The 27,572-nt window shown below is 41.7% G+C and overlaps 1 protein-coding gene across 2 annotated transcripts in view; it reads right to left on the reverse strand.

Moving 5' to 3' along the window:
* LOC6530549 (leucine-rich repeat and immunoglobulin-like domain-containing nogo receptor-interacting protein 1) overlaps positions 1-27,572 on the reverse strand; it is a 76,793-nt gene that overhangs the window by 33,201 nt on the left and 16,020 nt on the right. The window contains exon 2 of one of the 2 annotated variants that reach the window (XM_039372128.1): positions 4,817-4,882. The exons of the other annotated variant lie outside the window; for it this stretch is intronic. The gene's annotated coding sequence lies outside the window, so the exon portion shown is untranslated. The remainder of the gene's footprint in view (positions 1-4,816; positions 4,883-27,572) is intronic. 2 annotated transcript variants of the gene reach the window in all.

Genomic DNA, 27,572 nt, shown 5'->3' on the forward strand with positions numbered 1-27,572 from the left:
TGCTTTTCTTCTTATTCTCGCCACTCGATTTGTTGGGCAAAAAAGTTGCCGTCTCGCTAGTTTACACGAAAATGAATCGCATTAGTTAGGGTTGAGTGATTTGGCAAATACGGCAGCTCCAAATGGCGCTAATTTCGCTAGCAACTTTATTTCCGTGGGTGAACCTGTCTGCGGCTTAAAGTTTTCAACGTACTTTGCTCACTTTAATTGAACTTCATTATATTCACCTTGTATGCCGCAGGAAGGAACTTACAAAGTTGAACGAAAAGTCAAAGTTAAAAGGGCACCGACTGAAATCTAAATTTATATTTAAATATAAATATAAATATTCAATTATATTATACAGCACTCCATATACTTATATACCAAGTCTAAAATTAATATTTTAATTACATAATTAAGGCTTACATAACCACTTTTCATATTCGAAGTTTAGAACTCTGCCACCGACTTCAAGCGATTAGTTTTCAACCTTTCAACAAAGTTCGTTAGCCAGCAATTTTATCTACTTTCCTATGTACATAATTCGTGGACAAAATAAGTAAATTGAAGCCTGCAAGTCCAGCTAACTTGGTGAAAAAAACTGCGGTAAAGATACGTCAACAGAATACCCTTTTGAGTAACTGAAAATGGTTAACCAAGCTATTTTCTACTTCAGGGCATACAAGAAATCAACCATCTTCGATGCACGAAATGCTCACCGAATTGACTGGCACAGTTCACATCATGAAATATTTAAGGCATTCAACTCCTTGAAACAGGAACTAGAGCTCATCGCCCAATCGTGTGTAAAGTGACAACTTTATACCCGGGCTTTTGGACCCGAAAAAATCTACTAAAATGTCAGGCAAGTCGCAAGTCCAAAACTATTCTTGTGTCCATTCGAATATTTAAAGCGTTTTGCGGCTGTTGGCCGCCCAAAATAAAAAATTGAAAGAGCCCCAAACCGTAGATATTCCGGGTTTATTGGTTAGTTGGGCTGGTGTGCTGGTTTTATTGCCAACAGTGTGTCCTGTTTATTCAAACAAGCCAAAAGTTTTGGGACAGGCTGCCTGGCTGCCTGGCTGCCTGGCTGCGGTTGCCATTAAATCCTCAAAAATACCTCAATATATATGTGGGGCTCGTTTGAAAACAAGGACCCACCTCGTGTCCTGCTGTCAATGCGCCTCATAAATTGTGTATAACATTCTGACCAGTTAATGGATTTAAATTTTCATGTGTGTTTTTTGGCTGGGGCGGCCAACTAACACACAAATCTATCCATCAGAGGTTTTTGCGGCTTACCATCGCATTTTAGGTTGAACAGCAAATTTCATTTAGTTGCTGTGTCTTTCGGTTTCTTAACCCTCAATTTAAGCCAAGTTCTGGGCCTAGTTAAAGATGAAGGAAAAATGCCTTCGCCTTGACGCAAATGTAATAAACATTTTTGGGTGAAAGCCACAGGAAAGCCATTTTGATGCAAAATGTTTTTAAATAACACAAAGATGTGGCTTTAAAGTATTTACCGAATGTTTTTAAAGAAACAGTAAATTTGACATTTTTGTTTATCTGGAGTGACCAGAATAATCAACTCAAATGTTGGTCCACAAAGGTCATCTCCCGGTCTTAATGCCAGCAATCAAAAACTAATCAATATGACTGAATGAATGACTGAACGACTGAACGAGATCTGAAAGATACTCGATCGGACGGCGATTTGAATAAATTCAGCCGCAAATAAATCGAACTGCAAGGTAAGTCGAAGGCCCCCTCCCAAATTCAAAACCCCATAGTTCAAAACATTTTGTGGGTAAATGCAAATTTATTGCAACTAGTTGTGGATGAAGAAGGTGGAGGAGAATTTGCGTATTCGAATCGGACTCCAAATCGAACTGTGAATACAAAAAGTCTCTCTGCCGCATGTAGTAAAATATGCTAAAAGTAAATCCGAGTTGAATTAATGGACAGCAATCTTTGGATAAATCTTATGCATTTTCAAATGCACACAAGGGGCATTTGCATAACCGCAGAGCAAGCCAGTAAACCAGAAGGAACTCGACTCCGGCCACAATTTATGCAAATTCAATTGCAACAACTTTAGCAGTCGCCACTTTTTCAGGTCCTCTATTTTTTTCCTCCACTCCTTTTTTTTTTTTTTTGATTTTTTTCTTGGCCATCTCATACGTTGGTATATGTGTCCGATGGTCAGGCCAATCGATGGGCTGTAATCCTGATCTCCGACGATAGCTTTGTCCGCAATGATAGCCGGAATTTGTGGCAGGTTTCTGTTTGATTTGCACCCATTAAATTTAATGAATGAATAAACATTTCTTCAGTGATTTTTCGTAGGGAGAAAAATAGCGCCTGACAGCTTACACTGATTACAGTTCAATGCCAGTTACACAAGAGTTTTAATCCACTTCCACTCACGACTCCGCATTCAATTGCCCTGAGTTTCACAGCGTTCTCAACTTAACTCACTCCAGACACCACAAATCAACACCTACACATACTGAATGAAAATCTCGTGGGGCGCTGGAGGATTGAAGCGGTGGTATTATGTCTCCATATGCGAGGTCTGGGTATAATAATCACAACTAATGCGACAACTGCCTTGGTTACTTAACTTTGATGTTGCTGCTGCTTTTCCACGGACTTCTTTCCTTCTCATTGTACACAATATGTACATAATGCCACGGCTGAGATTAGGATTTTGGGAGGAATGTAGAACAAACTGAATTAGCCTCGGGCTAATGAATGAAAGTAACTTTGCTGGCGAAAAATGTACCAACTCGGATGGGGAAATATCTTAACTATTTAAGTAGCATCCACATCTTAAAGAGATTTCTGCTTTTACAACAAACGAGGTAAACGGATTAAGTTATTAAATCAATGGAACAAAAACTCCTTTTCCTTCTTGAAATTCAGGAAAACTAAAATAAGTTTAAGATATTGCGTCTGTTTTTTGGTATATGCACATTTTCATCGATGACTCCTTTCGCTTTTCACTTGCCAAACTTCCGCTTTTCCCTAGGACGCATCTGCTTCACTTTCGTTGACAATTTGAAGGCGCCTCATCGACGACAACACCATGCTCCTCCGGACTCTTCATGGACTACTACTACTGGGCCAAATAGTTGGCAAAGAACCAGGGAGACAACGTCTTCCTGCCTGGCAATCTTACACATGATTGGCTTCGTGCGGGAGTGAAAAGACTGGCGAAGAGGGAACTTGAACTTCTTCCGCAACATGATTATTTCTTGTTTATTGTTATTTTACGCTACTTTGAGACTTTCAACCAATCCGCTCTGCGGCGTGCAGACAACTTGCAGCGAAATTGTTTTTCAACCCATTTTCAACCCAACTCCTTTGGCACCCGTCATCAGTTGACGTTTCGCCTTATCGGCGAAGTCAACTTGGGTGGCGTTTTAAAGTTACTTTCTGTGTCGGGCATTTCGGCTACTGTGGGGTTTAGGGTTACCTTATCTGCCCAAAAGACACAGACACGTTTAATTTCTCCTCCGACATCATAAATCGATTAACCAACGCTGCTCTGGATCATTAACAGCGAGCAGGCCAAAGTTTCAGACATCGGAACGCGACCCATTAGACCCTTTTCAATGTCAGGCAGCCAAAGGCGCTAATTTGGCTACAACAGCTCTCAGCCAGTTAGACAAAAGGGTAGGGCAACAGCAGAGATATCGCCTTTACACCGGAAAAAACGTAATCTAACTAAATGGCTTTCAATAAGGTTATGAAATAGATTTATCATTTCGAACACTGAACTTCAAGAAACTTGCTAATACTGTGCATAAACAATATCTAGAGTGCAACTTATTTTCGTTTTTCACTTTTAACTCTTTTAACTTTTCACTCTTTTTTTTAAGTGCTGAACTGAACTAGATTTCTCTCAGTACCTCGACTGCAATGGACAGCAGCTGGAGTAACAAACATTTTGACGCAGATGAAGGCAACGGATTCCCCAGCTTCGTAAACATTTCACAGAAAGACATACCCGGATGAATAGCCAAAGGAGCAGCAGCTGTCATATCTGACATTCGGAGCTAATGCTAATGCATTTGAATATCCACTCAGCCAGCCAGTTACTCCAGTCAGCCTCAAGTGGTTTGGTAATAAATAGTTAAAGTTTCGGTTTTTGGCACAAAAGGCGTTGCTTTGTGGCTGATTTGGTTTCCAGTTTTCCGCTGCCGTTGATTTTCGTTGGGGAAAAGTCTCGCCTCAAGCGCTTAGTCGAATTTTCCCCGAGTTGTTGGCCGAGTTGGTGCAAAACATTAATCTGTACATCATTAAGAGTACGTCTATGTTGGTCGACTTGAGATGTTTAATAGAGGCGTGTGAAGAAACATTTTCGTGTGGGATTCTCCGACTTTGGTTAATCACTGTCTAATGGATTTTTTTGTAAGAGGATGTGTGAGCGACAGGCCAATTTGAATGGCAGGACAAGCTACTAAATAAATGTACTTCTCTTTTTATAAAGAAAAATAAAATATAGTCCCACAGCTTGTACAATTTCCATTCAATAATTCATGGCAGAAAACCAAACATATCCCTATTAAAATGCCTTTTCAAAATGTCTACCTGACTGGTTAATATACATATATACCTCATTTGAAAATCCACTTTGATTTCATTCCAAGCGTCTGCATCACTTATCTGATTTATGGCCAAGTGGAAACCAAATTGGATTGCGATTGCTCACATCATAACATGTCACAACACTCAAATGAATATCCCACACCCACAGACGTTGTGAGTGGAAAATGCCAACTCGTAACATAATTCATGCAAATATCATTAAAACCCATTCAAAACTCACTTGGGTATCACAGCATTCGTAATTCGGATTTTTCGGGCAGATAACTTTGGAAAACGGCACACATACCTGCAACGAGAGAAAGATAACAGAAAGATGAGTTAATGGCTGCAAATTCAAATTAGTTGTTGTGCAGGAAACTAGGGTTAATTATGAAAATTGGAAAACCATTAGGTGATATTTATTGCAATGATTTTGAAGAGCTCAAAATATGGGGCGTATGAGTAATGCAGCCGAGCTCAAAGGCAGCGCAGCGTGAAATTTTCAACAGCTGAAAACCAAATGAAATTGGAACACCACAAACTCCACTCACAGACACTCGAATACATGTGGGTGGACCCCTAACCGCGAATTATTTGGACACAGACGCGATACGATAAATTTTACACACCGCATGTTACAATCTCATTTGCATCACAAAAGTTGGCCAAAAAATTGTGATAGAAACTCGGCATTGGGGCTAAAACACTCCTCAAAAAGGGCGTGTTAATTATCCACTAATGTTGCTTTGCTCCACCGTCCAATCTTTGACACATTATGCAGTGCATTATGAATGTATCATTTTGTACTCTCCCGCATGGCCTGAGAAATGAGTGATGTGATGTGAGCTGTAAACTGTGCCTAATTGATTTATTTTCCCTGGCTTAATGGTACACACAAGTTACATAAGGTTTGTAGATTGTGAAACCGAAAGTAAGTCGCTTAACAAAAAATGTACAACATTGAAAGCCTTGATCTTAGCAAAACTTCTACTCAGTTTCCCAGCAAACAACTTGAGCTTTTAAACAGCTTTCCCTTAAATAATCCATTCGGGCCATTTCGAAAATGACTTTATCCGGCATCGTACACTTCCTTCTCCGCAAAAAACCCAGAGCTGGGGTCAAGTTTATGAGTTGCCTTTAAATTTTACAACTTAAATAGAAGCATTTAGCCCTCGCAGTGACCAGCGTGTGTCCATTGGCATCTTCGGATTCTCCGATTTCTTCGGTTTCAGATAATGACCCCCCAGTTCCAAGTCGTACTGCCGTACTGGTGATATAATCAGAGACACACGCCGGCAAACAACGGCAGTGACTGAAAAAACAACGGCGAATGCCTCGAAGCGAGTTAACTTTTTCTCATTACACGTTGATGGGTTTCGCTTGATGGCAATGGCCAGGAACTCCAGACTACCAACACTTCACTCCGGACTCCTTCCCCTTTGCAGTCGTAATCTACGCTTATTTTCATTGCCAATTTTAGTTGCGCCCGTGGCGAAACTCGCACATTTCCGTTGACTTTTGTCTTCGACCCTCATTGGGGCACTTCCCCCCATTCCCCCCCTCATTCACCATGTTTTTCCCACTGATGACACCAAATTCACACTTACTAAGCGTACCCCCGGGCCACAATTCCCTCAGCCCTCCTGCCCTTCAAGTGGTATGTCTCTGATTACCAGGCCTCACCTTGCCACGCATCTAGTCAATCGCAATCTGGCAGAGCGAAGAAGTTTCGTGAAGCTGAACCGCAGCAGGAATTCAGTGGGGCAAGGCAACGCACATCCCACACATCCTTGTTGCAACTATCTTAATCTGTGGTTAGTCGCCTTTTGATGCTCTGCTTTCGGCTTACTAGCAATTTTCCAAGCAATTAATTTTTATTAAAAGCTAATTATAAAAGTTGTCAGCGGTTGCCCTTCGCTTGACTTAAAGTTTGCACAAAGTAAGAAGGAACTATGATGTCGGGTTATTATACAGTCGTTTTGCAATTGTTAAATATTCATAGGAAAATGGCTAGAGCTCCACGTAATAATGGAGGGTTGCACATAATATTTGCTTAATTTTCATTCCATTTGCATTTTCCATCTGAAAGCCATTGCAATTGGAATGCAATTCCGTGGCTTCGCCATCTCACCGTTTGCAGCCCTCATCATTTACCGATTACCAAATCGATGGCTGTATAAATTCCCCTAAATAACCATTAAAGCCAAACCAACTCATCGAAGTCATTGCCATGAACAGCTTTTGCACAAATGAGGGTTTTCCCCCCTGCACCCTTCACATCGCAATTTCCGCAAAGGCTTCCCCTATTTCCCCTATAATTTCCCGCAAAAGCACTCCACAGGCCACATCGTTCACTCAGCTTGACCCCATGCATTGCATTCTGCAATTTTCGCTATGCCAAATGTGGCACTTTAAGTGGACAACAAGCAAACTACGAATTGCGGCGGCAACGAGCGATGTTGCAGCTACACCAGCAACATCAACATCAGCCGCAGCAGCAGCAGCAACAGCAGCAGCAACACCAACTTGCAACTGAAACAATTGCAATTGGCAAAAGGTTCAACGCACAGCTGCATTGCGACCGAAAAACTGAACACTGCAAACCGAAAACGAAACAAAAGAAGCACATTAGAAAGAGCCTAGAGCAAAGAGCCACAAACCGTCAGTGAGTTCATGGCCAATGGCAAAATGGCCAAATAAAAAAATAACCAGCAAAAAAAAAAAAAAAATGAGAAGGCAGCCAACGAGGAAAAACAATTTTGCACGCCGAATGAACGAAAATTGCAGCTAGGCAGCGGGCATTGCAGACAAGTAACGCAACCGAAGGAAACCGACTCGAAAATCTATTATTGAAATCTATAAAGAACCAGCAGGGACCATCAGCAGCACCAGTAGTGGGGGGCGGATCAGCAGGAGCTGGCCTGCACTGAGAGAAAAACAATGTACCTTTTAGGGCGAGACATAGGATGCATATATACAGTACTTGTTGACTTATAGCTCACATAAAATGATTTTTCCATTCGCACCTAAATATTATAATTTGGTTTAGGTAATATAACAATGCTTTAAAAAGCGTCTTTTTGAATTAAAAACCCAATTCAAATCCTGGCTATCTTATAAGAGCAACTAAGCTTGTTTGCTGTGCACAATGGACTGGGGGCAGAGAACCATTGACCATTGACCATCTCAGCTAGATTCGGTCGACCGGAGGAAGGTTTGTTTAAGAGTTTTATATACATTTTTAATATGGCCAAAGGAGGGAAGTGCCCCGAACTGAACGCCCGCCCTCCCCGCTCGCCAGGCTAACTAACTTGGCCCATAAGGGGTCGAAACCGGCAGATTGCGGAGCGATAACAGCAACAACAGCCACTATTAAGTAGCAAATGCTGTTTTTTTGGACGCAGGAGTGGAGTATCGAGGTGGCTGAGGTGGCAGAGGTGAAGTTCTGGGCGTTGTCAGTTGACTGATGCATCGAGAGTTGAATGGAGAGCGAGGAAGCACGCGCGTGGAAAATAGATTGAAATGCAAGTGGAGCGCGATGTGCGGAAAGTGCAGGGAAAATCGCTGGAGTTTGGGGCCGCAAATCTTTCAACTTGAAAATCTGATAAAGGCGGCAAAAGTATCAGTGAAGCGGCATAAAAAGCAAATGTAGAAACACAAAAGCGAAACACACACAAAAGAAAGCAGGTGGGGGGAAAAGCGGAAAAGTGCAGGGCGAGGAAAAGCAAGCAGAAACCCTCAAAAAGAACTGTAGACATCTTCGAGCCAATCCATCCGCAGTTGAAGTCTTTTGGCCAACAGCAGAAGAGTAAGCAAGACTCGCAGGAAAAGCGAGGGAAATTGATGATGTGGATGAATGAACATTGGGCAAAGTGATTAAGATTACGTTCGAGTGATAACACGGCCAAAAAGGTCAGAGCTCTCAAAAGTATATATACACAATAAAGTGAAGTGAGCTAGTAAAAACGGGGGGGAATATGCAAAGAAATTGCATTTAAAATGGAGTAAAAACGCAGGGGACATGGCTCACTGGCTAGAGCAATCTGCGAAATGAGATAAATTGAAATGCGAAATAAAATACCCTCAGTGCACAAAGAACTCCATTAATATAATTTGCCCAGCTTGCTGGGTTGCTAACGAAAATCAAGCACCTTGAAATTTATGGATAGTAACCAAATGAACAGCCATATCATCTTACCAAACCCACACTATCTTTTTGGCAAATCTCACATTTTCCAAAGCCTTTTAAAGAGTAGAAGAGACTGGCAAGCAAACCTCGGCCATCGTCAATTCAGCATAAAAAGCCAAGTGAATGAATTGAATGAGTGACTGACTGACTGACTGAGTGACTGACTGACACAAGCGTCTGACTTGCGGTCTCCTCCTGCAGATTTTATGCACTTTTAGTTAACATAAAAACCCGAGCTGCTGCCCCTGCCCCTTCCGCTGCCCCTGCAGATATATGTGCATATATATATTTAACACTTGACTGCCCCGACTGACACCTAACAAGAGCCCTCCCCTCTGACACTGCCCTCTCCTGCGATCACGGAGCCATTGTATCCGATACTGACAGGCAATCAACACAAATCGATCAAATCAACCGGCAGCAGAGGGCTCCAGTTGGTTCCTTGAGTCTTTTGTGGCCACAACCACATCCACAGCTATAGCCACGGCCAATTTAGGAAGCGGGTTCAAGATCCCTGAGTGACAAACAGACAGCCGGAGCACAAAATGCAAGACCAGGGGACAGTTTATACTGCTGGCATGCCGGATCCCCAGAGCCGCAGATCAAATAAATCAGCGTAAATTGCATGTGAAATTAATGCAAAAGCGGCGATCGCCTCGGCCGCCCTATAAAGTGCATTTAATGAACAGAAAGTCGTATCGAATGGCTCTTAAATCAAGTCGCCGATGGCCCCAAGCTTGAATCATTCAACGGTGCTGTGTTCTCGCCATAATGCAGATGCAGTTTCCCAAAAAAAATTAAATTACCATTTCAATTTGCATTTTTTGTGGCAAAATATATGAGAATGAAAAAATCGTTTTAAATATTATTTGAGTTTTTGTGTTGTAGAAATGAGTAAGTTTCCCTCTTCATGAAAATTAAAGCACTTGCAGTTCTTTGCTTGGGCATCTTCAATCTCGATTCTTTGCCGAGAAATTCCTCAATTTGCCGCAGCCCAAAAATAATTATTTCATTTCTTGCTACTTTTTGGAATTTTTAATTTATTTGCCTGGGCTTTCGCTGGTGTATTTTTTTTTTTATGCGCCCGTGGCGCTGATGAATGTTGCGTGCAACATGTTGCAGCAGGCTGTCTTGCCAGCCGCTCTTAATTTATTGTTCGCCTGGTAGCCGGCGAAAAATGTTAATAAACATGTTTATTATGCGTTCAGTGACAAAAAGCGCAGACAGACAAAAACAATACTAATAACAAAGCAGGGATTCCTCTTTACGAAAAATTCCCATTTTCCATAATTTAATATGAATTTTGCTGTACCCTTTTTGTGTGTGCAATGTCCTTTTCGGTTTGAGCACAAAAAAAAAGGAATTCTCGCGTTTAAAAACGCACAAGCGTTTATTCCATCGGAATTTTGATGAAATTTATATGCGTACGTGCTCAAAATTAGCCAGACCAGATCAATCCTTTGCGGAACCCCCATTCACCTCTCTACGTGCGTTGCGAATGCGCCTGCTTAAATTATACTTTAAATTGGCTAAAAATGCGGCGTAGCAAAAATGCGAATTGTGCTTGCTCCGCTCGGCAGATGAGCAAAGTAGATGTGGCGGTATGGAGCTGGATGGAGTTGGATGGAGCTGGCTGGAGCTGCAGATGACCATCTTTGGGTGGCTGCTCCTCTGCCTCCATATCGCCGGATCGATCGTTCAATGGCTCATTGACTTTTGGTATGCGCCAAAGTTTTTCGTTTGAGCCTCACGTATCTACGACGTTTGCTGCACTCTTGGCCACCGATTCGGATTCCGATTCCGATTCGGTTTTGGTTTTGCCTTGGGTTTTGGTTTTGGCTTTGGTTTTTGGTTTGGTTTTGCTTTACTGTGCTGGGGGCTTGTCTTGGTTTTCGGACTTTGGAGCTCCTTGGCGGCTGTCACGGCATTTAGCGCACAGTTGCCGGGGCTAGAAACTGATTTATGTGGTTATGCGCGGCTCGGTGCTGGATTCCCTCTTCTTACCCATAGACATAGTCTATAGACTACTCATAAAGTCGGATTTCGATGCGTGAGTGCGGCTTTTGGTCGCGGCCGTTAAGAAAATTTGTAAATACTTTTGGTCATTGCAGGATAATGAATCGTAGCTGAAGCAGATGGGTACCAAATCGACTTGCGATTGACTTTATAATGGAGCCTGAATTGGTTGGAGCCATCCGAAAAGGCAGTGGGAATAATTGAAATTACAGGTGAGCTTATGCAGCCAAAGTATCAAAGGTATTCTTCTTTTTTTGGTCCTGACTAATGAGGAGAAAAGTAAATTATTATCAGTTACATTTAATGTGCATAGTACGTTTTTTTATTTACCTTTTATAATTCTCTATAATATTTTTTTGCAAATTTGTAATGTTCTTGTAATACTTTAACTTATTCCAGCCATTTAAACTTTTGCCAACCCGAGGGAATTGACAGCCAGACTGTTCCTGCACACAGATACAAACACACACACAATACACACACCCAAACACAAACACACACACAAAACACACACCCAAACACAAACACACACACAAGCACACACTGTCCTTGTCTCGTAGTTTTTAATTTATGAGTAGAAATTTATTTAAATTAGGAACTCATTAGTTGTCGTTGTCGACGATGTCTGCGCAGGCTCTGGGGCTCCGTCTACCTTAGTTAGTGGGGCCTGTGGGGGATTTGCCACGGGGAAAGGGGCACAAAGGCACTACTGTTTCGTGTTTATTTCTGTTTGCTGAGTGGCACGTTGGCCCATGGACTTTATTACATTGTAAAGTTCTGTTCGTTCCGGCAAATTGAGTGAGCGACTTGACTGCAATTGAGTCATGTCCTGGCATAAATTCCACCGACTCGAGAGGAGCAGCCCATTTGTAAGGATTTCACAACTGTTTGCTACCCCTCGCCGGACTTGAAAGGACCCAATCAAACATGTCATAAATAAAATTATGTAAGAAAACCCTAAACAAACAGTTCGAGGAGGCAGGAAAAGAAAAACCCTTCGCCAGCAAAATGGAAATGGAAAGTGAAAAATTCTTTTGGGAGGCAACAGAACGTTGCATGATAAATTAGCACAAGCAGCGGGGTCGAAGCTAAAGTGCCCAAAATACTAATTTTCAATTCAAATGCAAACAAAATAATGGAAAAGAAGTGAAAAAGGCACAAGTGAAAAGGACAGCAAACAAAATCGAAAACAAAGCAGCAAGAAGGAGAAAAAAAAGGTAGAATGGCCAAAAGTTTTACAAACCGCAAAATTGTAGCGGTTGCAAAAGAATTTCCCCACCACCCAATGGAACCAGGAAAAAAAGTGAAACATTTTTTTTTTGTTTTGTTTTTCTCCTTTTGGCGGCTATGGCACCCTCCCTTTGTCAAGGATACTCATGTTGTTATTGCTGTTGTTGTGGTTAGCCTGTTTGACTTGAGTGTTTGCGATGGCCATAAAAAATTAAGCACCATTTCAATTGTGTGCTCCCATTCTAGAGGTTGTACAACATCAAATTTAACATAAATATTTGTTGGCTTTGGCTTTAGTTTTTCCCCTTTTTTTTTGGCTTTGAGGGTCGCAACGTTGGTCAAAGAAATTTGTTGGCCCAAATGAAGCGATTTGTAGGCCACCTTTCCACTAAGTTGGGTGGTGACTTCAAATGTCTTTCGATTTGATAGAGTTGTTAGGGAAAGCAATCAGTAAGGTCACAAAAATCAAAGGAGTTGCGAAGTATATCTATTATTATTAGTGAATCATGAGAATAATTAAAAATACCCGTATTTCCTACGCACCATACCTTCTTTAGATCCCATCTCACGACTTTAATTAAACGTGATTAATTGATTAAGCGACTGTAGCTGCTTCCACAGACCTTGCTCCACCGATTTGCTCAGACATCGACTATATTGCCGCCAAAAAAGGGGCGTGCCCCTCGGTGTTGCCTACTTTGCATTTCAAATGCGCCGTCGCCGTGTCGTTTGTCTCGTCTACATGGTTGTGGCAATGCCGAGTTGCCGAGCTGCCGTGTTTGTGTCGTCAAATTGTGCGACATCTTTTCAAATTGCTTAGCTATTTTTGGTGGCCGAGCTGTGGAGACATTTGTGCGGTTTTCCCAGTTTTCCCAGTTGTCGCCGGAGACGCCGCCACAAATTGCGAAAGCGGCACGTGACCGAAAAGACAGCAGTCTCCTTTGAGGCGAATGGAAAACTCGGGGAAAAATCGGCAGGGGTGCCATGGAAAATCTGTCTGCCTCAGTCGACGCGTCTCCCTATATCTTAGCCTACTTATTAAGCCCCATTTATTATAATATATGGTAATAATAATTTTATTAGATAAATTACCTGCAGGCGCAACGCGTCGTCTTTTGTGGCATTTGCCAAATGTTCTTCATACGCTGTAACAGCTGCTGCGGTTTTTATGGCTAAGAAGAGGTGGTCTATAAAACATATCCATATGGCCAAGACGAAGTGTGTTTATCTTACGCCGGATATAGAATGAAGGCGGAGTTCTGTTCACAAATTTGTATTCAAGTGGTGATTATTATTACGCAATCGAAAGACATGGGCGGCTGGAGAAGCATCTTTAAATTTTAGGAAAACATTTCAAGTAAAACCAACCTACGGTTTATTCTTTGAACTAATTGAATGGCCGAGAGCAGACTTCCCATACATTTCACAGCAACTTGAACTCATTCTTTAGCTCAAATCATCTATCACCCAATTTGGAGTTACAGCCCCCAATTTTTTTTTTTTTGCAATCCCCAGAGGCAGAAAATTAGGCAAACAATGGCACGGAGAAGTCGAAATGGGAGTCAAAAAGAAGCGCACACCAAAATTGGTAGGGCAAAAAAAGAAATAAAAAGGAAAAAGTAGGAGCCAAAGTTAAATGCTAAAACACAATTATAGTAGACTGGCATGGCCGGGTCACATTTGTGTGTTTGGAGTGTATGGAGTCTATATGTAGGATTAACTTCAAAGGCCGCCTTTGACGGCTGAAAATGCGCTCAAGCAGGAAACTAAGCCAACAAGATGTGGAAAAGGCCGAAAGGCATGGCGGCAGTTGGAAAAGTACATAACAACCAGCTAACTAAAGTAGGCGAATTAAGGCAGCCAGGCAGAAGTAATATCATATATATGTATATACACATGAAGTATCTTTGGACTAGAACACATACATTTACTTGCATATTGAGCAGCACTGCCCTCTCAAAAGGTGGCAACAAAGTGCCACGAACAATTGCCTTTTCCTTCTTTCAGATAATACTGGGCAGATTAATTTTGGGTCAATAGCAAGCGGCTGGCCTTAGAGGGAAATCAATAAATTATTACCAAATAGTTCAATAGACAGCTAGCCTGCATCTATAACTCAAAGCCCATGAATATAATGAAGGCAGCTCAGTCGCAAGCTTATAGGATATTGAAGCTTCGGGTAAAAGCTGCACTGCAACCTTTTGTATGTTAAATGCCTTTCATATATAGAGAAATAAATTAATATATTAAAAATGTGCATGAGTTCAATATACTTAATGTACTGACTTAGATCATATAAATATGCGGCAGATAATCGTTATACTTCCCCGCACTGTGCTGCATTTTAGAAAACACTTAATCTGATGGCAACTAATCCTGTAATTAACTGCTGCCTCTTCCTCATTAAACCATCATTCAATCACTGCAACCCACAGCGAAATGCACAAGTTTAGGTTTTCCTAAGACTCCAAGACTTCAGATGCGGGGTAAAATCAAAGGAACTCACAGAGAGACACCCACAGAGGACGATTTGCCAACGCTGATTAGGGGATTTGTTAATGCGCTTTTAATACACGAACCCCCTAACCCCCGTCAACATCCCCTTCCCCTCATGGGTACCACGCCCCCATCCGCCTACTGTGTGCGGCATTATCGGGTAAATCAGCAAGAGCTACAAAAACTACTGGCAAACTCCTTAACCCCTTGCTGCTGGGCGGATTGGTTAAACGCAAAAGCAAAACCCCGCGACGACGACGACGACGACAATGCAATTAATTATAAAAATTCGCTACAATTTATTTGCGTTGTCGTTTTTATTTATGAACGCGGTCGCCGGAGAAGGAGTCGCCTTTATCCGCAGCACTTTAGCCTAATTATGTTCGATTGTTTCCATTGTTCACGCACCTTCCGCTCCCGATCGCAATCAGTGAGTCAGAGGGGCCCAAACGAAAGAAAGGGATGGAGCGAGGCCATATAGGCACCATACTATACTATACCATACCACACCATAGCACACCACACCATGGCAAACTGGATCCCCAGATCCCCCGATCGAATCCGGCATTGTTGGTCGTGCTCCACACCGAGTACCATTGTTGTATTGGGTGTGTTCCTGTTTTGGTTTTTCTGTATTTTTCGGTTTTTTGGTTTTTTGGGTTCGCTTCGGTTTCTTTTGTCGCTTTTTAGCGTCGGCGTGTGTTTAAATTATATGCTTTTAAAAAACGTTTAAGGATTAATTGGATTATATCGTTTCTTTTTCTTTTTTTTTTCGTGCTGCTCTGTTGATTTTGTTCTGTTTCCCGCGCTTTTAATGCATTTTGAATGTAGTTTAGAAGGTTTTTGGGTATTTAAAATGGGACTAATGGTGCAACATGTTTCCAAGATTGGGATTAAGAAATCAATTAAGATCGAAAAGGTATCGTCTTTGTATTTCCACGGCAGAAGAGATGAAGATCGTAATCTACTGCGATTATTTCCAAAGCTAAAAGTCTTTAAATCGTTGGCAAAAGATTCTAGTTTTTAAAAGCAACTCAGCTTATTTGTATGAGCCACAATTCAAAAGTGATATTCAACAATTTCCATCATATAGACAAAAGCAGCTGGAAGACGTTATTTATGGTGCCATTTGAACCACTACTATTGATACCGATCTTGGCCAGAGTTTATAACTCTTGTGGAACCGCAGAGTCGAGAACTGTAAAAATCAATTACAAACCCAAACAGACACTTACCATAAATAATAAGCCATGGAAAACGAGGAGAAAAGGCCAATTCAGCTTTTTATTTCTTCGGTTCGATTTTACCCATTCAGCTCTCCATTGCCTGCGATAGAAATCTTTACGAGGCAGCAACAAAACTATTTTGTGGTGCCGGACACAATCAAACAAGGTAGCCGGGGGAATGAGGAATGAAGGGTTCAACGAAGGGAGGCGTTTTTGGCCACGAGGAACCCGCACAATTTTGATTGCATTTTGATCGACGGCAAACAACAAAAACAGGGCTAACGATGCGTTTGTGCCTGCTTTTTGTGGCTTTTTGAAGTCGTAAGAAAAGAAAACGCTCACCAAGCCAAATCACAAACAACCGAAACCATATCCAAAGCCAAAGCCCAAAAGCGTAACCAAAGCTCAACAAAGAACTCATAAAGCCGAAAACGAAACCAAAACCAAAAACCGAATCCGAATCCAAATCGAGGGGGAATCTGTAGGGGCATAGGCCTAATCAGATAAAACTGGCTTTGCATAAGTCAAAAAACATAGTTTTTTACAGTGGTTGCATGGGCAATACTTAAAACCAATTCAGTGTAATTAAAAACGCAGCTAACCATAAAAAGGCTACAATTATTTCTTTGCAATGGAAGGGCAGCAAGTTGAACAGTGAGTAATCTTCTTAGCTGAAAGTGGGGCAAGCACATTTATATTTGCCAAAAAGTGCACACTTTCCCACTGTAAAGTTTGGTTCAATCGATCCAGCTTTTTTCGATTTGGCAAGGCTTTATCTGTCTACCTGCTGGCCAAAATAAAAAGCCAGACCCCAAACCCCAAAACCCAGCCTAAGCAAATGATTTGTGCGCATATTTCATCGTCGTCTCTCAATCTTTTCCTCCACAGCAGCAGAATTTAATGCATTTCTATGGAAAAAGTCGGAGTTGCGATGGACAAACTAAGCCAGGCCAGCGATTCGTTTCATTTCATTTTGAATTTGCTACGCAACGCTTTTCCTCGGATTCGGATTCGAGCTCAGACTTAGACTCTCTTCAATTCCCGATTTAAATTTGCATTTATATTAAGTTTGGGTGAAAGGGGAAGGCGTGGTCATAGTTGGGCCCCAAATTGATTGATTCGATTATGGGCATCGGCAAGTAAGCTCAGGTTTTCTCTAACTGAACAAAGATTATGGAAAAGGTGTTTTAGCCAGTGCATAACTATGGGTATATTTATGAGGGGAGGCATTGAATCCAAAATGTTAATCAGAAATGTGGAGATAGAAACCATAATTATAGAGTAAGTTTTAAAATGAAACCCCTTTATATATATAAAGATTGGAACATTCCCATAGCGAAACTACCAACAAAAGAGCTATCAGAGATGAAGGCGCTGCTCAAAGCCTAAAGACTTTTCGCCACGGCTCATCATCATTAATGGTGAATATTTATTTCCATATCGCTGGCAAAAGGAGGAGTCATATGTGTATGTGATTTTCTTGATTATCATTTCGGGAAATCTTCCCTGGGAGAGTACGTGCCATAATTTTTCATGCCTCGTGAGCGCGATGATCCTCATCAGACGTCAGACGGCTTGAAATTGCCATTGTAATCGACACATCTCGAATAGAGGGAAGTAAACTGAGTGAGTGGCTCAGTCGGCGGATGAAGAAGGAATGAACTTCAGCTGAAAGTCAAAGAGACTTTGAGACTCTGAACACTCATCCTCAATTGCTGCCCACGGGTATCTGCGTTGGCTCATATACAGTACAAACGAGTATATATATTTATATGATTCTGTGCGCCTTATCAAAGTTTAATAATCTGACGTTTTGAGTTTAAATGAGGAGAGTGCCTCGATTGCCTCTTCAATGGATGGCATTTAATATGCCGCTTATTGCTGTTGATCTGACTTCGGTTTGACACATTTGTGGGCCGATTCACTCACAGACGGATCGAAGATGGAAAGGCGATTTATGGATTCGAAGTGCGAGGCACACATGTCGTGTATCGGGCATAAAGCAGGAAACCACATCGTCTTTAACTTCTTGTGAACTCTGACCCATTTAAAGGACTCTCGGGCATGGGAAAGTCAGTTATCCGACTTCCCTTAGGCTTTCATTTACTTCTTCCTTTCCCCCCAGCACGGCTTTCCATACTGGCTCGCAGCTGACAAGTCGCTCCCTCAACTTGGAAAATATGCAAATGAATTCGTATTATTATACACCAAGGCATGCCTACCTACCTACCTACCTACCACAAAAAGCGAAGGAAAAAAGAACGCTCAAAATAATCAAAACGAAACCTATAATTTGTTTTAACAAGTGAAACGCCCCGAGTTTCATAATTTACCCTCGGCACATATTGAAATGAATCGAGCGACAAGCGCCACACGGCAAGTCGGCAAATCAAGAGTGAGTTGGGAAAATTTGCATTTTTCTTTCGGATTTTTTCGGCCTCTCATTCTTTGAAGTGTTTCCGTTTTGGTTAGAGTACCTAATCTAAAACAGCATCAGCAGTCCAAGTCTGGCCAGAAGTGACCCCGAAAATCGGTCACAATTATCGGGTCTAGACTGCAGGGTATCAAATGCCACAAAAGCGTGTCCAAGTTGAATGGAAATGGAAAACGGGGCAGTGGGCGTGGCTCTTAGGCGGGGGTGTGCCCACCGACGGTAATTAGTGTTTCAATGCTAGAATTTTATTCGAACAGAGGAAGGCGGAGTTGTTGAAGGTAAATAAATTGTAGCATTCAATAAAAAGTAGCATGTACGAGAGTCCGAATACATTTTTGATACGAATGGTGTACTTACCGGAGTATTTTTGGCTTAAATGAAAGTGTTTTTTTTTATTCTTAAAAAGAATATAGGACTATAGGTCTTAGTCAAAAACAATCGTCATTCATTTGGCCAAACAATCATGAGAAAAGCCAATGCAATCGTATTTTATCCCCCTATCGAACCTTACTACCGAGTAATACTTTGCAAACGCCCCTGCCATTCAGGATAACTTCGCATTCGTGTGCCAAGTTATCAAATGGCAACCATAAAACTTCAAAAGCTTCGCTCGGCTCAACGTGAATTGGGCCGTCCGAAACATGCAAATTTGTGCGATGTATCGAGTAAAGGGCCTCAGCTGTTTGTATGGCCTTTCATGACCCCCCATCCCCATCCCCATCCCCATCCCCTGAGCTTTTCCCCATTTTCCCTGTTTTTGCGATGCCTTATTTTTAATTCTGCTGGGCGGAAAAGCGCTTGCACACGGACGGCCACGGAGCGAGGACAATGGAAAGGCGAAACCGCACCTAAACACATTTGGCAATTAAGCCAAAGCCTGGCAGGGGAAACTGGGAAATGGGAAATGGGAAAAGGAACAGGCACACACTCGAGGGGAAAAACCAGGGGATACAAGAGCAGAAACAGGAGTAGCAAACGAAACAGGAGCAGGATGCCAGGACATTGAACAGGCTGCCGTCCGCCGGTTGGCAACCGCACGACAGGGCTCAGACACATGAGCTGGATCGCTTGATATATGGCAGAGCTAAATGCTGGGGAAAGCTGAGAACAGAGCCGAAGCTGCCAGCACACTGAGAAGAATGGGTAGCTAATGCCACTCAGCTTCAGTTTTGATTTCATTCTAAAATATAAGAGATGTAAAGTTAGTTCGCAAAAGTATTTTGAGTAGAGTGACTTCTAACTCGATCTCTATTTAAAGCAGAGTAATTTATAACTCTATTTCTTACTCTTTCTAACTCTCCTTTTTAACTACGCTGATAATTTGTGGGACTTTCAAACTCTTTTCTCTCAGTGCATACCAGCTGAATGTTGTTTAGAGAACTTGAAATGGGCGGCAGATAAAAATGTAGCGCTCAAACAGCACAGAAGTGTGGGGCGCAACAGCGCCCACCTACGCCCCTTGTCCACCCACTAATAATAATAGCCCCTCCCCCCACCAAATTTATCCCCTGGCTCCTTTTTCGAACATGTTTAATGGCGTTATTTATGCGGGCTCTTTGGGCGGCCAGGGGGGCAAATTAGTGGGTGGGTGTGGAGAGCGTGTAATTTGTAGGAAACGAGAGGGAGAGTGAGTGGAATTTTATGCCACTTGAACCTGAAAATTATTTACTCATGGATGCACGGGCACAAGAAGAAAAACTGAAGGGGGGCAGCATTGGAAGGGGGGCATTCCAAAAAAATGGCAACTATTTAATACGCGCCCTAGACATTTGTTCGCTTTTTTTTCCATCACTAGACTTCTAATGCCGCCTCTGTTTTTGCTCCAAAGTGTGAGAAGTTTTTTCATTACACTGTCTGCCGAAGTTCAGATTGGGTGAAAAGGAGGAATAGAGGAGGAGCTGGAGGAACTGGGGGATTTTGGAGCATGTCCAGGACTCAAGTGGCGCCCTTGCGTGCCATTTAAATGAAGCTGTTTCGCTTGTTGCTGTTTTTATTTATTTTCCGAGTGGGGAGGTCTAGAGTTCTTTTTCTATTTTCGTTGTCTGTGCTGTCTGGTATTTAATTTAAAATTGTTTTTTATATCCGTCTGCATGCGCTGCACAACTTTGGGGCAATAGTTTCCATGGCAATTGGTCAGGGGTCTATTTTTTTCGAGTGCTTTTATTATTTGAATTAAAAACACTCATATGGGCAGAAAATGCGCAAATTTAATTGATGTGTCTTCCCTTTTTTGTTAACATTTGTCAGCCAACCAATAGTAAAATAGGAGAACGGACTGCAACAGGAAAACAAGGTAAAAGATTTAATTTCTTTCAAAAACTTTAACACTTTTTTATAGGGTATCTAAACTATGCAACCAAAACCTTAAATGAGAAGGAATCTATAGACAAAAGGGGCAAAATATGAATATAGCAAAAGCAGGTGATGAATTACCAGGTGAGCCACGTGATAAACGCGACAATTTCGTGCCACAAACAAATTAATCGACAATTGCAGAAAAAAAACTAACATAAGTGAAAGAGAAATACAGAACGAAAGCATTAGGTGGAGATAGCAAACACACAAAACGGGGTGACAGCGAAAAAGCACATCAAAATGGCCATAATAAATGATTAAATAAGCGTAATTATCACCTTTCCACCGAAGGATCCTCCACCGAACTTGGCCCCTCGCGTTTGCAACATTAAAACAAATTTTATTACTTTAATTACTTTATTTACATTTCGCCAAATGGCTGAAATGGCTCAAATGGCTCGACTGGCTGACACGAAACGCCAAAGCAACGGAAGTCAACATAAGGACACACAACATTGCCGGGCGAAATAACAAAGGCGCCGGAAAAGGAAACAAAAATTACTCCATTTTTTTCTGGAGAGGGACGTTGCCTTCCTATGTGTGGGTTAATGTTAATGAGTGTGAGTGGGAGTGTGAGTTGTATGTGTGTGTGTGTGTGAGCCGTAGCGATTTGTGGCTGATGAGCAGCGACATGCAAAGCCACTAAAATGGAGTGGGCCGAGTGTAACGGTACATTATCGTAGTCATAATTTAATTAAGACCCACTGTGCACGTAAACAAAGTCAGCCAGCTTTTGTTGGCCGCATCTAATGACTTTGGCCAAAAAGAATTGGTAGAGCTTATATTAAGAGAAATGCCTTCGGTGTATTTGCCAAGAATGTTATGAAAAATCTAAAAGATCGTTAGGGGAGTGATAAGAAGGCATACGAAAATGCCACGAAAATATGAGCGAATTTCTTGCAGATTACATTTTTCATATCCCTTCACAGGGTCGAGTGGCTTTCAATCTTCGATCAATTTCAATTTGGCTCAGCTAATTAGTTTGTATAAATATTTAAGCTTTTGGCAGCTCAATTTAGGTCCTTCTTTTACCCGGAATATCAAAGGAAAGGCGGAAATGAGCTAATCGAAAATCCCCAACCATCATCCGCAAAACCCTTGAAAATAGAAAATAGGTGGAGATTGGCGGAAAATGGGGGAAACGCATGTACTAAACGCGTTTTAGATGCTCTCTTAAAGACCATTAACCATTAACGATTAAGCAAGCCATCTCGATACGATGTTGATGAGCCAAAAACAGGTTGCAGAGAAGTTTTCTTCTTCAGCCAAATTAGTTTTTTGTCCGACGGCGTTTGCTCTTTGATGTTTTATTGATGATTGTAGTAATTAGGGAGGAGGAAAAAAAAACGGAGGACTAGAGCTGGGAGCTATGCAAAATGGTTATATAATAATTAGTTGCGATTTGATTTGTATTTAGTCCTGCAAATCACACGAAAATATGGCAAAGCATTTCTATCACACACAGACTTTAATTTGCGATAATGAAAAGCAATTAAAACTTGTTGTTAATTTTATTATCAGCAGGAATGTTTCTATTAAAACCTAAATGCATTTAATTATGTTCTAATGGTAGCAATTATCAGTTTCATCTGACAGTGAAATGTCAACAGTTCCTAATGAATTGAAATTACTGACAGCAATATTGGTCCATTTACTTTGATGGTATAAGCACATTTATAGAGCTTACATTTTTTCATTTCACATCAAATGCTTTGGCTTTGGCAAAATTGTAATTTATTAAAATCAATGCAGGCATCAAAATTGCTGACATAATTTAAACAAATTGCAGGCTTTACAACGACTTACAATATGTATTTCAATGCACTTGGCATTGTGTCAAATGAAACACAAAACCTGCATTTTTGGAATGTTTTTGGTTTCAAATTGTTTATATTTTCCATTAAAATGATTATAACATTTCCATTCTCGCTGCTAATAATTTATGGAAATTCCTAACCATATCTAGGCACCGAATGTACCAACTCTTTTTGTTTATAGTGCTCATTTGGCATTGTTTGAAATGCATAAATATTTTTGGCCACGTGCAACATGCAGGGAAATGCTATCCCCATTTTTCCTGATTTTCCCGCTGTTTGCCAGCAAATTTTCAATTAACAATTGTTCAGCCGCCAGTGGCTGACTTTTGGGGGTTTAAGGTATGGGATTTCGAGACTGATTTTGACATCAGCCAAATTGAAATGTAATTGTTTTTGCCAGCTCCTCCATTGTCTGTCGAACTGGAGCCCTTGACCCACGACCCCCGCCCCCATTTACCAGCCCCCCTTGGGACGCCTCTGGCCTCATGCTGTTAATGATGCAGCCACAAAATGCCGTTTGCATATGTTACCACTCCCATGGGAAATAGATGAGGAAACTGAGGGCAAACGGATAAACGGGAAAATGGGGAAAATCGGGGGGCGCCAACGCAGACATCAAAGGCGCATTTAAAATCCCAAACATATTTGAAAATTGCATGGCAATGAATTGGAAATTGAATAGCAGAATGCATTCGATATTGATTGGTGGGCAAATATGTTGTTTCCCATTTGTTTGCATTGCTTCTTTTTTGTTTTTCTGCGGAATTCACAAATCATTGAATTTGCTTTTCTATGGGTTAACTTACGTGTGTTGTGTGTGCGGATATGAAATAAATTCCCAAAATATGCTTACCTGCAAATAAAAAGTTAAGAGGTCAAATTAGTAATGCTTTACGGTTTATAAAAATATTATTTATATTAATTAAATAATTTAAAAAACTTCGTTTAAGTTGGAATGGTTCATTTTGTTGAGCAGCTGTAATGCTTAATGCTTGACTTTCATTTATTCTAGAGAATCTCCACCCCGAAAATGCCCACATATGCTGTTATAAATCAACTCGATGTATATCGCCACATAAGTGACCACACTTGATTCAACAACAAAAAAAAATAAACGCACACCCTTCTGACCTGTTTGGGTTTCCACGTGCCATATGGTTACAGCCACTCCTACCGAGTCAAGGGTCAAAGGGCACCCTTAGCATGGGCATACAAAAATGCATTTAATTATCGCACCTAATTTCAATTAAAGTCAAAATATACGTGCGCAATTCGTAATAATTTTTCGGTCCTTTCTCCGGGTGGAAAGGTGGAAAGTCAAGGAAAAGTGTAGCCAATAACTCAACAAAATGGAAAGAATGTCGGCTTAATGCTTCCAGGTGAGTGCACATTATTCATTGCCCCAAAGAACACACCCCTGAAAAAGGGACTTGGATGTTCATATGTGGGTGGATTCTATCCCTTAGGTGAGGGGCATCCCCATCCCTCGTCCTTTTTTAAGTATTATTAATTGTCTTACATGCTTGTTCTTTGCCGCAGGATGTGTTTTGAAGAGCAGGGAATAATCTAATTTAAATTTGAATGCCTTCTTTGCTGCCAGCGTATGGTTATCATAAGTATACACACGGGTTTTCCCTAAATTTGTGTTAAAGCTGTGTGGGATCTTTAGGAAAGTAGTGCTTAACTCCAACTTGCCGTCCCTTCTATTTATTTAAATTTCTCGCACCTTCGACTTTTTGCTATCTATGACACCGCCCAAAAATATGACAGCATTTGACCGCAGGGCAGGAAAAACTTGAACTTTCGAATCGAAGAACATAACAGAATGACAAAGTCGTGTTCAAAGATGAAAATCCCGAGGGCAAAGCAGCGGAGCAAACGCTTTGGAATTGCAGAAAAAGTCAAGCCAAAAATGGCCAAGAAAAACAAAGCAACGGAAAAATGAAGGAAAGGTTTGCCTCTGGAAGCAAAACCAAAGCTGAAGGCAGTGTGACTGCGATTTACTGGTTCAATTAGCTTGCGAAGGATGATGGTTTTTGGTGGCTTCGATATTTTTTTTATTTCTGCCCCATAGCCTGGGGATTTTTTGTGTGGTGTGAGCGACCATAATTTGCGCAATTTATGCATGCAACCAATGTCGGTCAAGATTACTGGAAATCTTCGCTGCGATTGCCGTCGTTGCAGTCCATAATTTTCCGATTTTATTTCACATCCCGTCATGCAGGGGTTCTCTCAACGCCCGTCGAGAATGCTACCATAAATTTGAACATCCAATGGTCACAATTAACTATCGCTGCCACGATCCGTGGCCCCCATCTGGTGTTGTGACATCTCCTAAGTGGACACAACTTTGAGCGGCATCGAATTTATGGGAACTTGTTTAAACCGGCTGAACCCAATAGTCGGTGCTTTTTAGCCGATAATATATGCCATGCGCTTTCCAATTACACGCTGACGCATTCTCATTTAGATTGCGATGCCCTTTTGTCGGGCTAATGTCTTCATTTTGAATATCCAATGGGTTTTGGCTGCGATGCTGGGGCCTCCAAAGAGGTTAATATGCATATTTGGAGCAGGGGATTAGAGAAGAACACTACAACTGTCGGGTAAGCAGCAAGTCACAGTTACATTTCAAATAAAAAGTAATGAAAGAAAGTATCTTCACCATTTCAGGCATCCCAACTTTAACTGTGTTTTAAGCCCCTCCGGTTTACTTGAGCTGACTAAATTAATCCCTGTGACACCTGGAACAACTCCATGTCCATCTTCCGTCAGTCCTAATTAGTTATGCAAAACATTTACTCGTCCTGCTCCGTACGAATGTCATCGGCTGCCTTCATGATTTGTCACACGCAATAAATTATGCAATTTCGGATGCCAAAAAATGAAGATAAAGATAAAGTCGTTGCGTGCCATTGCTCAATCATCATCACCAGCCGCAGCGGAGCAGCATCCTCAAGAACTGAGTATGGGGTATGGGAAATGGTAAATGGTGAATGGTGAATGTGAATGGGATGATGATGTGAACTTTTATGCTCACTTTTGCATGGTAAATGCTGGCAGACATGTCGCTTACACCGCATAAATAAGTAAATACTTTAGTTGGCGCACAAAAGTTGACTTTTTATGTTGATTATAATGCTGATGAACCTGGAATTATCACATGTCGTGTGATGGACTGCAAACACGCACAATGCCATATGTACATACATACATTTATAAGGCACTGGACTAAAGTCAACTCAACTCAAGTCGAGTCTGAACACAGCCTCTATCTCTAAACGCCCAGTTCCAGTTTCGCTCGACGAGTTGATAATCTGCCTGACACTTTGATGAAATGCTCTCTTTTCTTTATTTATGCTGGCATTGATAAATCGTCACAAGTGACAAACAACAGAAGTTCTGACCCCTCGAAGGCCCAACAGCGCCCCCACCGCTAGATGTCGCCACTGTGGAGCTGCCCTATCAACGTGGGCCTCTTTCGGCTTTCCGCTGTTGTTCAACTTGCTCTACATACTCGGACATTGATTAATTTCATAGTTAATTTGTCAGCATTAATCAGTATTAACTTAAATAGACATCAACACGTCGCAGGCTTAGAATGAGCTGTCTCCCGCCTTTCGTACTCCTCAATTGTTTTGTTCGTTTTTTGTAATATTAATTAGATTTTACTTCTAGTCAAGATCAACATCTCTGCGTGGGCTTACTGGGGACATGGGTTGTGTGCCACTCAATTAATTGCCTCAGATTTGGGTAGATAAGTGAGTGATTAGCCTGAGTTGAGGTAAAGCCAGATAAAGTCTCTTCTAAGCGTATAATTCTCAATTAGTTTAAGCGCCAAGTATGCTTTGTGTTTTGCAGAAAACGTATGGTAGGTAGACTTAAAAAACACAGAGTAAGTGAAATTGAACATTTCGGCCACAAGTTACAAAAACTTTAAACATAATGGAGCTACGTAATTCATGTAAATGAGTCTAACAAGAAGTACTGTTCAAGTACAGTCACTACAAAAGCCCAAAAAAGAAAAACTTTCGACCACTTGGCAACCCTATAGCCTATGCCAAACAGAGTTGCTCCATTTCCCATGTTTGCGTGCGTGTGTGTGCGCGACTCTTTGCCGATGCAAAAAATGTTTGCCAAAGCCCAACTTACACACCCAAACAAACACACACACACACACAGTGTGTCTGAGGAAAGTCGGCGAGCGGTTAAGGCACGTTTATGGGTTAAACAGAGCAGAGCAAACATTAGCGACGGCGGCAGAGTTTCCAACCCCCCCGACCACTTCCTACTTCCAGGCACTTTCCGCTTTTCCGACCTTTTCCCACCTTGCCTCACCTCTCCTCTCCTATCCTAACCTCTCCTCTCCTAACCTCTCCTTACGTTTCCTCACCTTTCCCAACCGAAAGCGCGCTTGCTCTTAGCCGTCTAATGGCCACAAACACATGCGGCGATCTAACGCAACGCGGCGAATTCAAGTGCCGAACGTACATAGCGGTAAACATGCTAAGCGGTTTTCTCCCCGCCTTTCACCGACTTTCTTCTGGGGGCAAAGGCGTGGAAATTCGAGGAAAAGCGAGGAAAACCGACTACATAAGCGACGGGAGGAGGGGAAGCAAAGTCAACGGAAAAACTGTTTGCCCAAAGACGAAGTGCAAAAAGGCGAAGACAAGGCGTCCAGGATAAAATGCAAGCACTTAACATACACTGCAAAAACATGAACTATAACATGTCTTAAAAAGTAATGTACTAGCTTGTACCCTGGACATTAAAAAATGTAATTAAAATATCGAATCCGATTTGGTAAGTAAGGTATTCCACCCAATTCATTTATTTATGGCTTTAGTTAGGAAAATTGTTCCGTGTGTAGAGTTGGAGGCCCATTTCTGGGCTCTTGGTAGCATTCTGTGAGCCCAATTGCGGTTAACACAACTGTCTCAACTCACTGGCTCTTTAGGCTCTGGCCCAAAAGCGCCCAGGCAGCTTCTCCTGGCGCCCATGTCGTCCTGTCCAATTGACGGCTACTTGACATTTGGCGCTGCTCCCTCAGCTTTTGTTTCCCTTTGCTGTTTGCACAGCTAGCACTCAAAAGGATGAGAGGGCATTGGCTGGAAGGGGATCTCCCCCCCTACGGACTGTTTCGGCCAAATGGAGTAGAGTAAACACTTCGTTCTAAAAGTCTGCGTCCCATCGCTCCTCTTCCTGCAGAGCACGGGAAAATATTATTTTAGCGT

This window comes from Drosophila yakuba, chromosome 2R (genome assembly GCF_016746365.2).
Source record: "Drosophila yakuba strain Tai18E2 chromosome 2R, Prin_Dyak_Tai18E2_2.1, whole genome shotgun sequence".
Taxonomy (NCBI): Eukaryota; Metazoa; Arthropoda; class Insecta; order Diptera; family Drosophilidae; genus Drosophila; species Drosophila yakuba.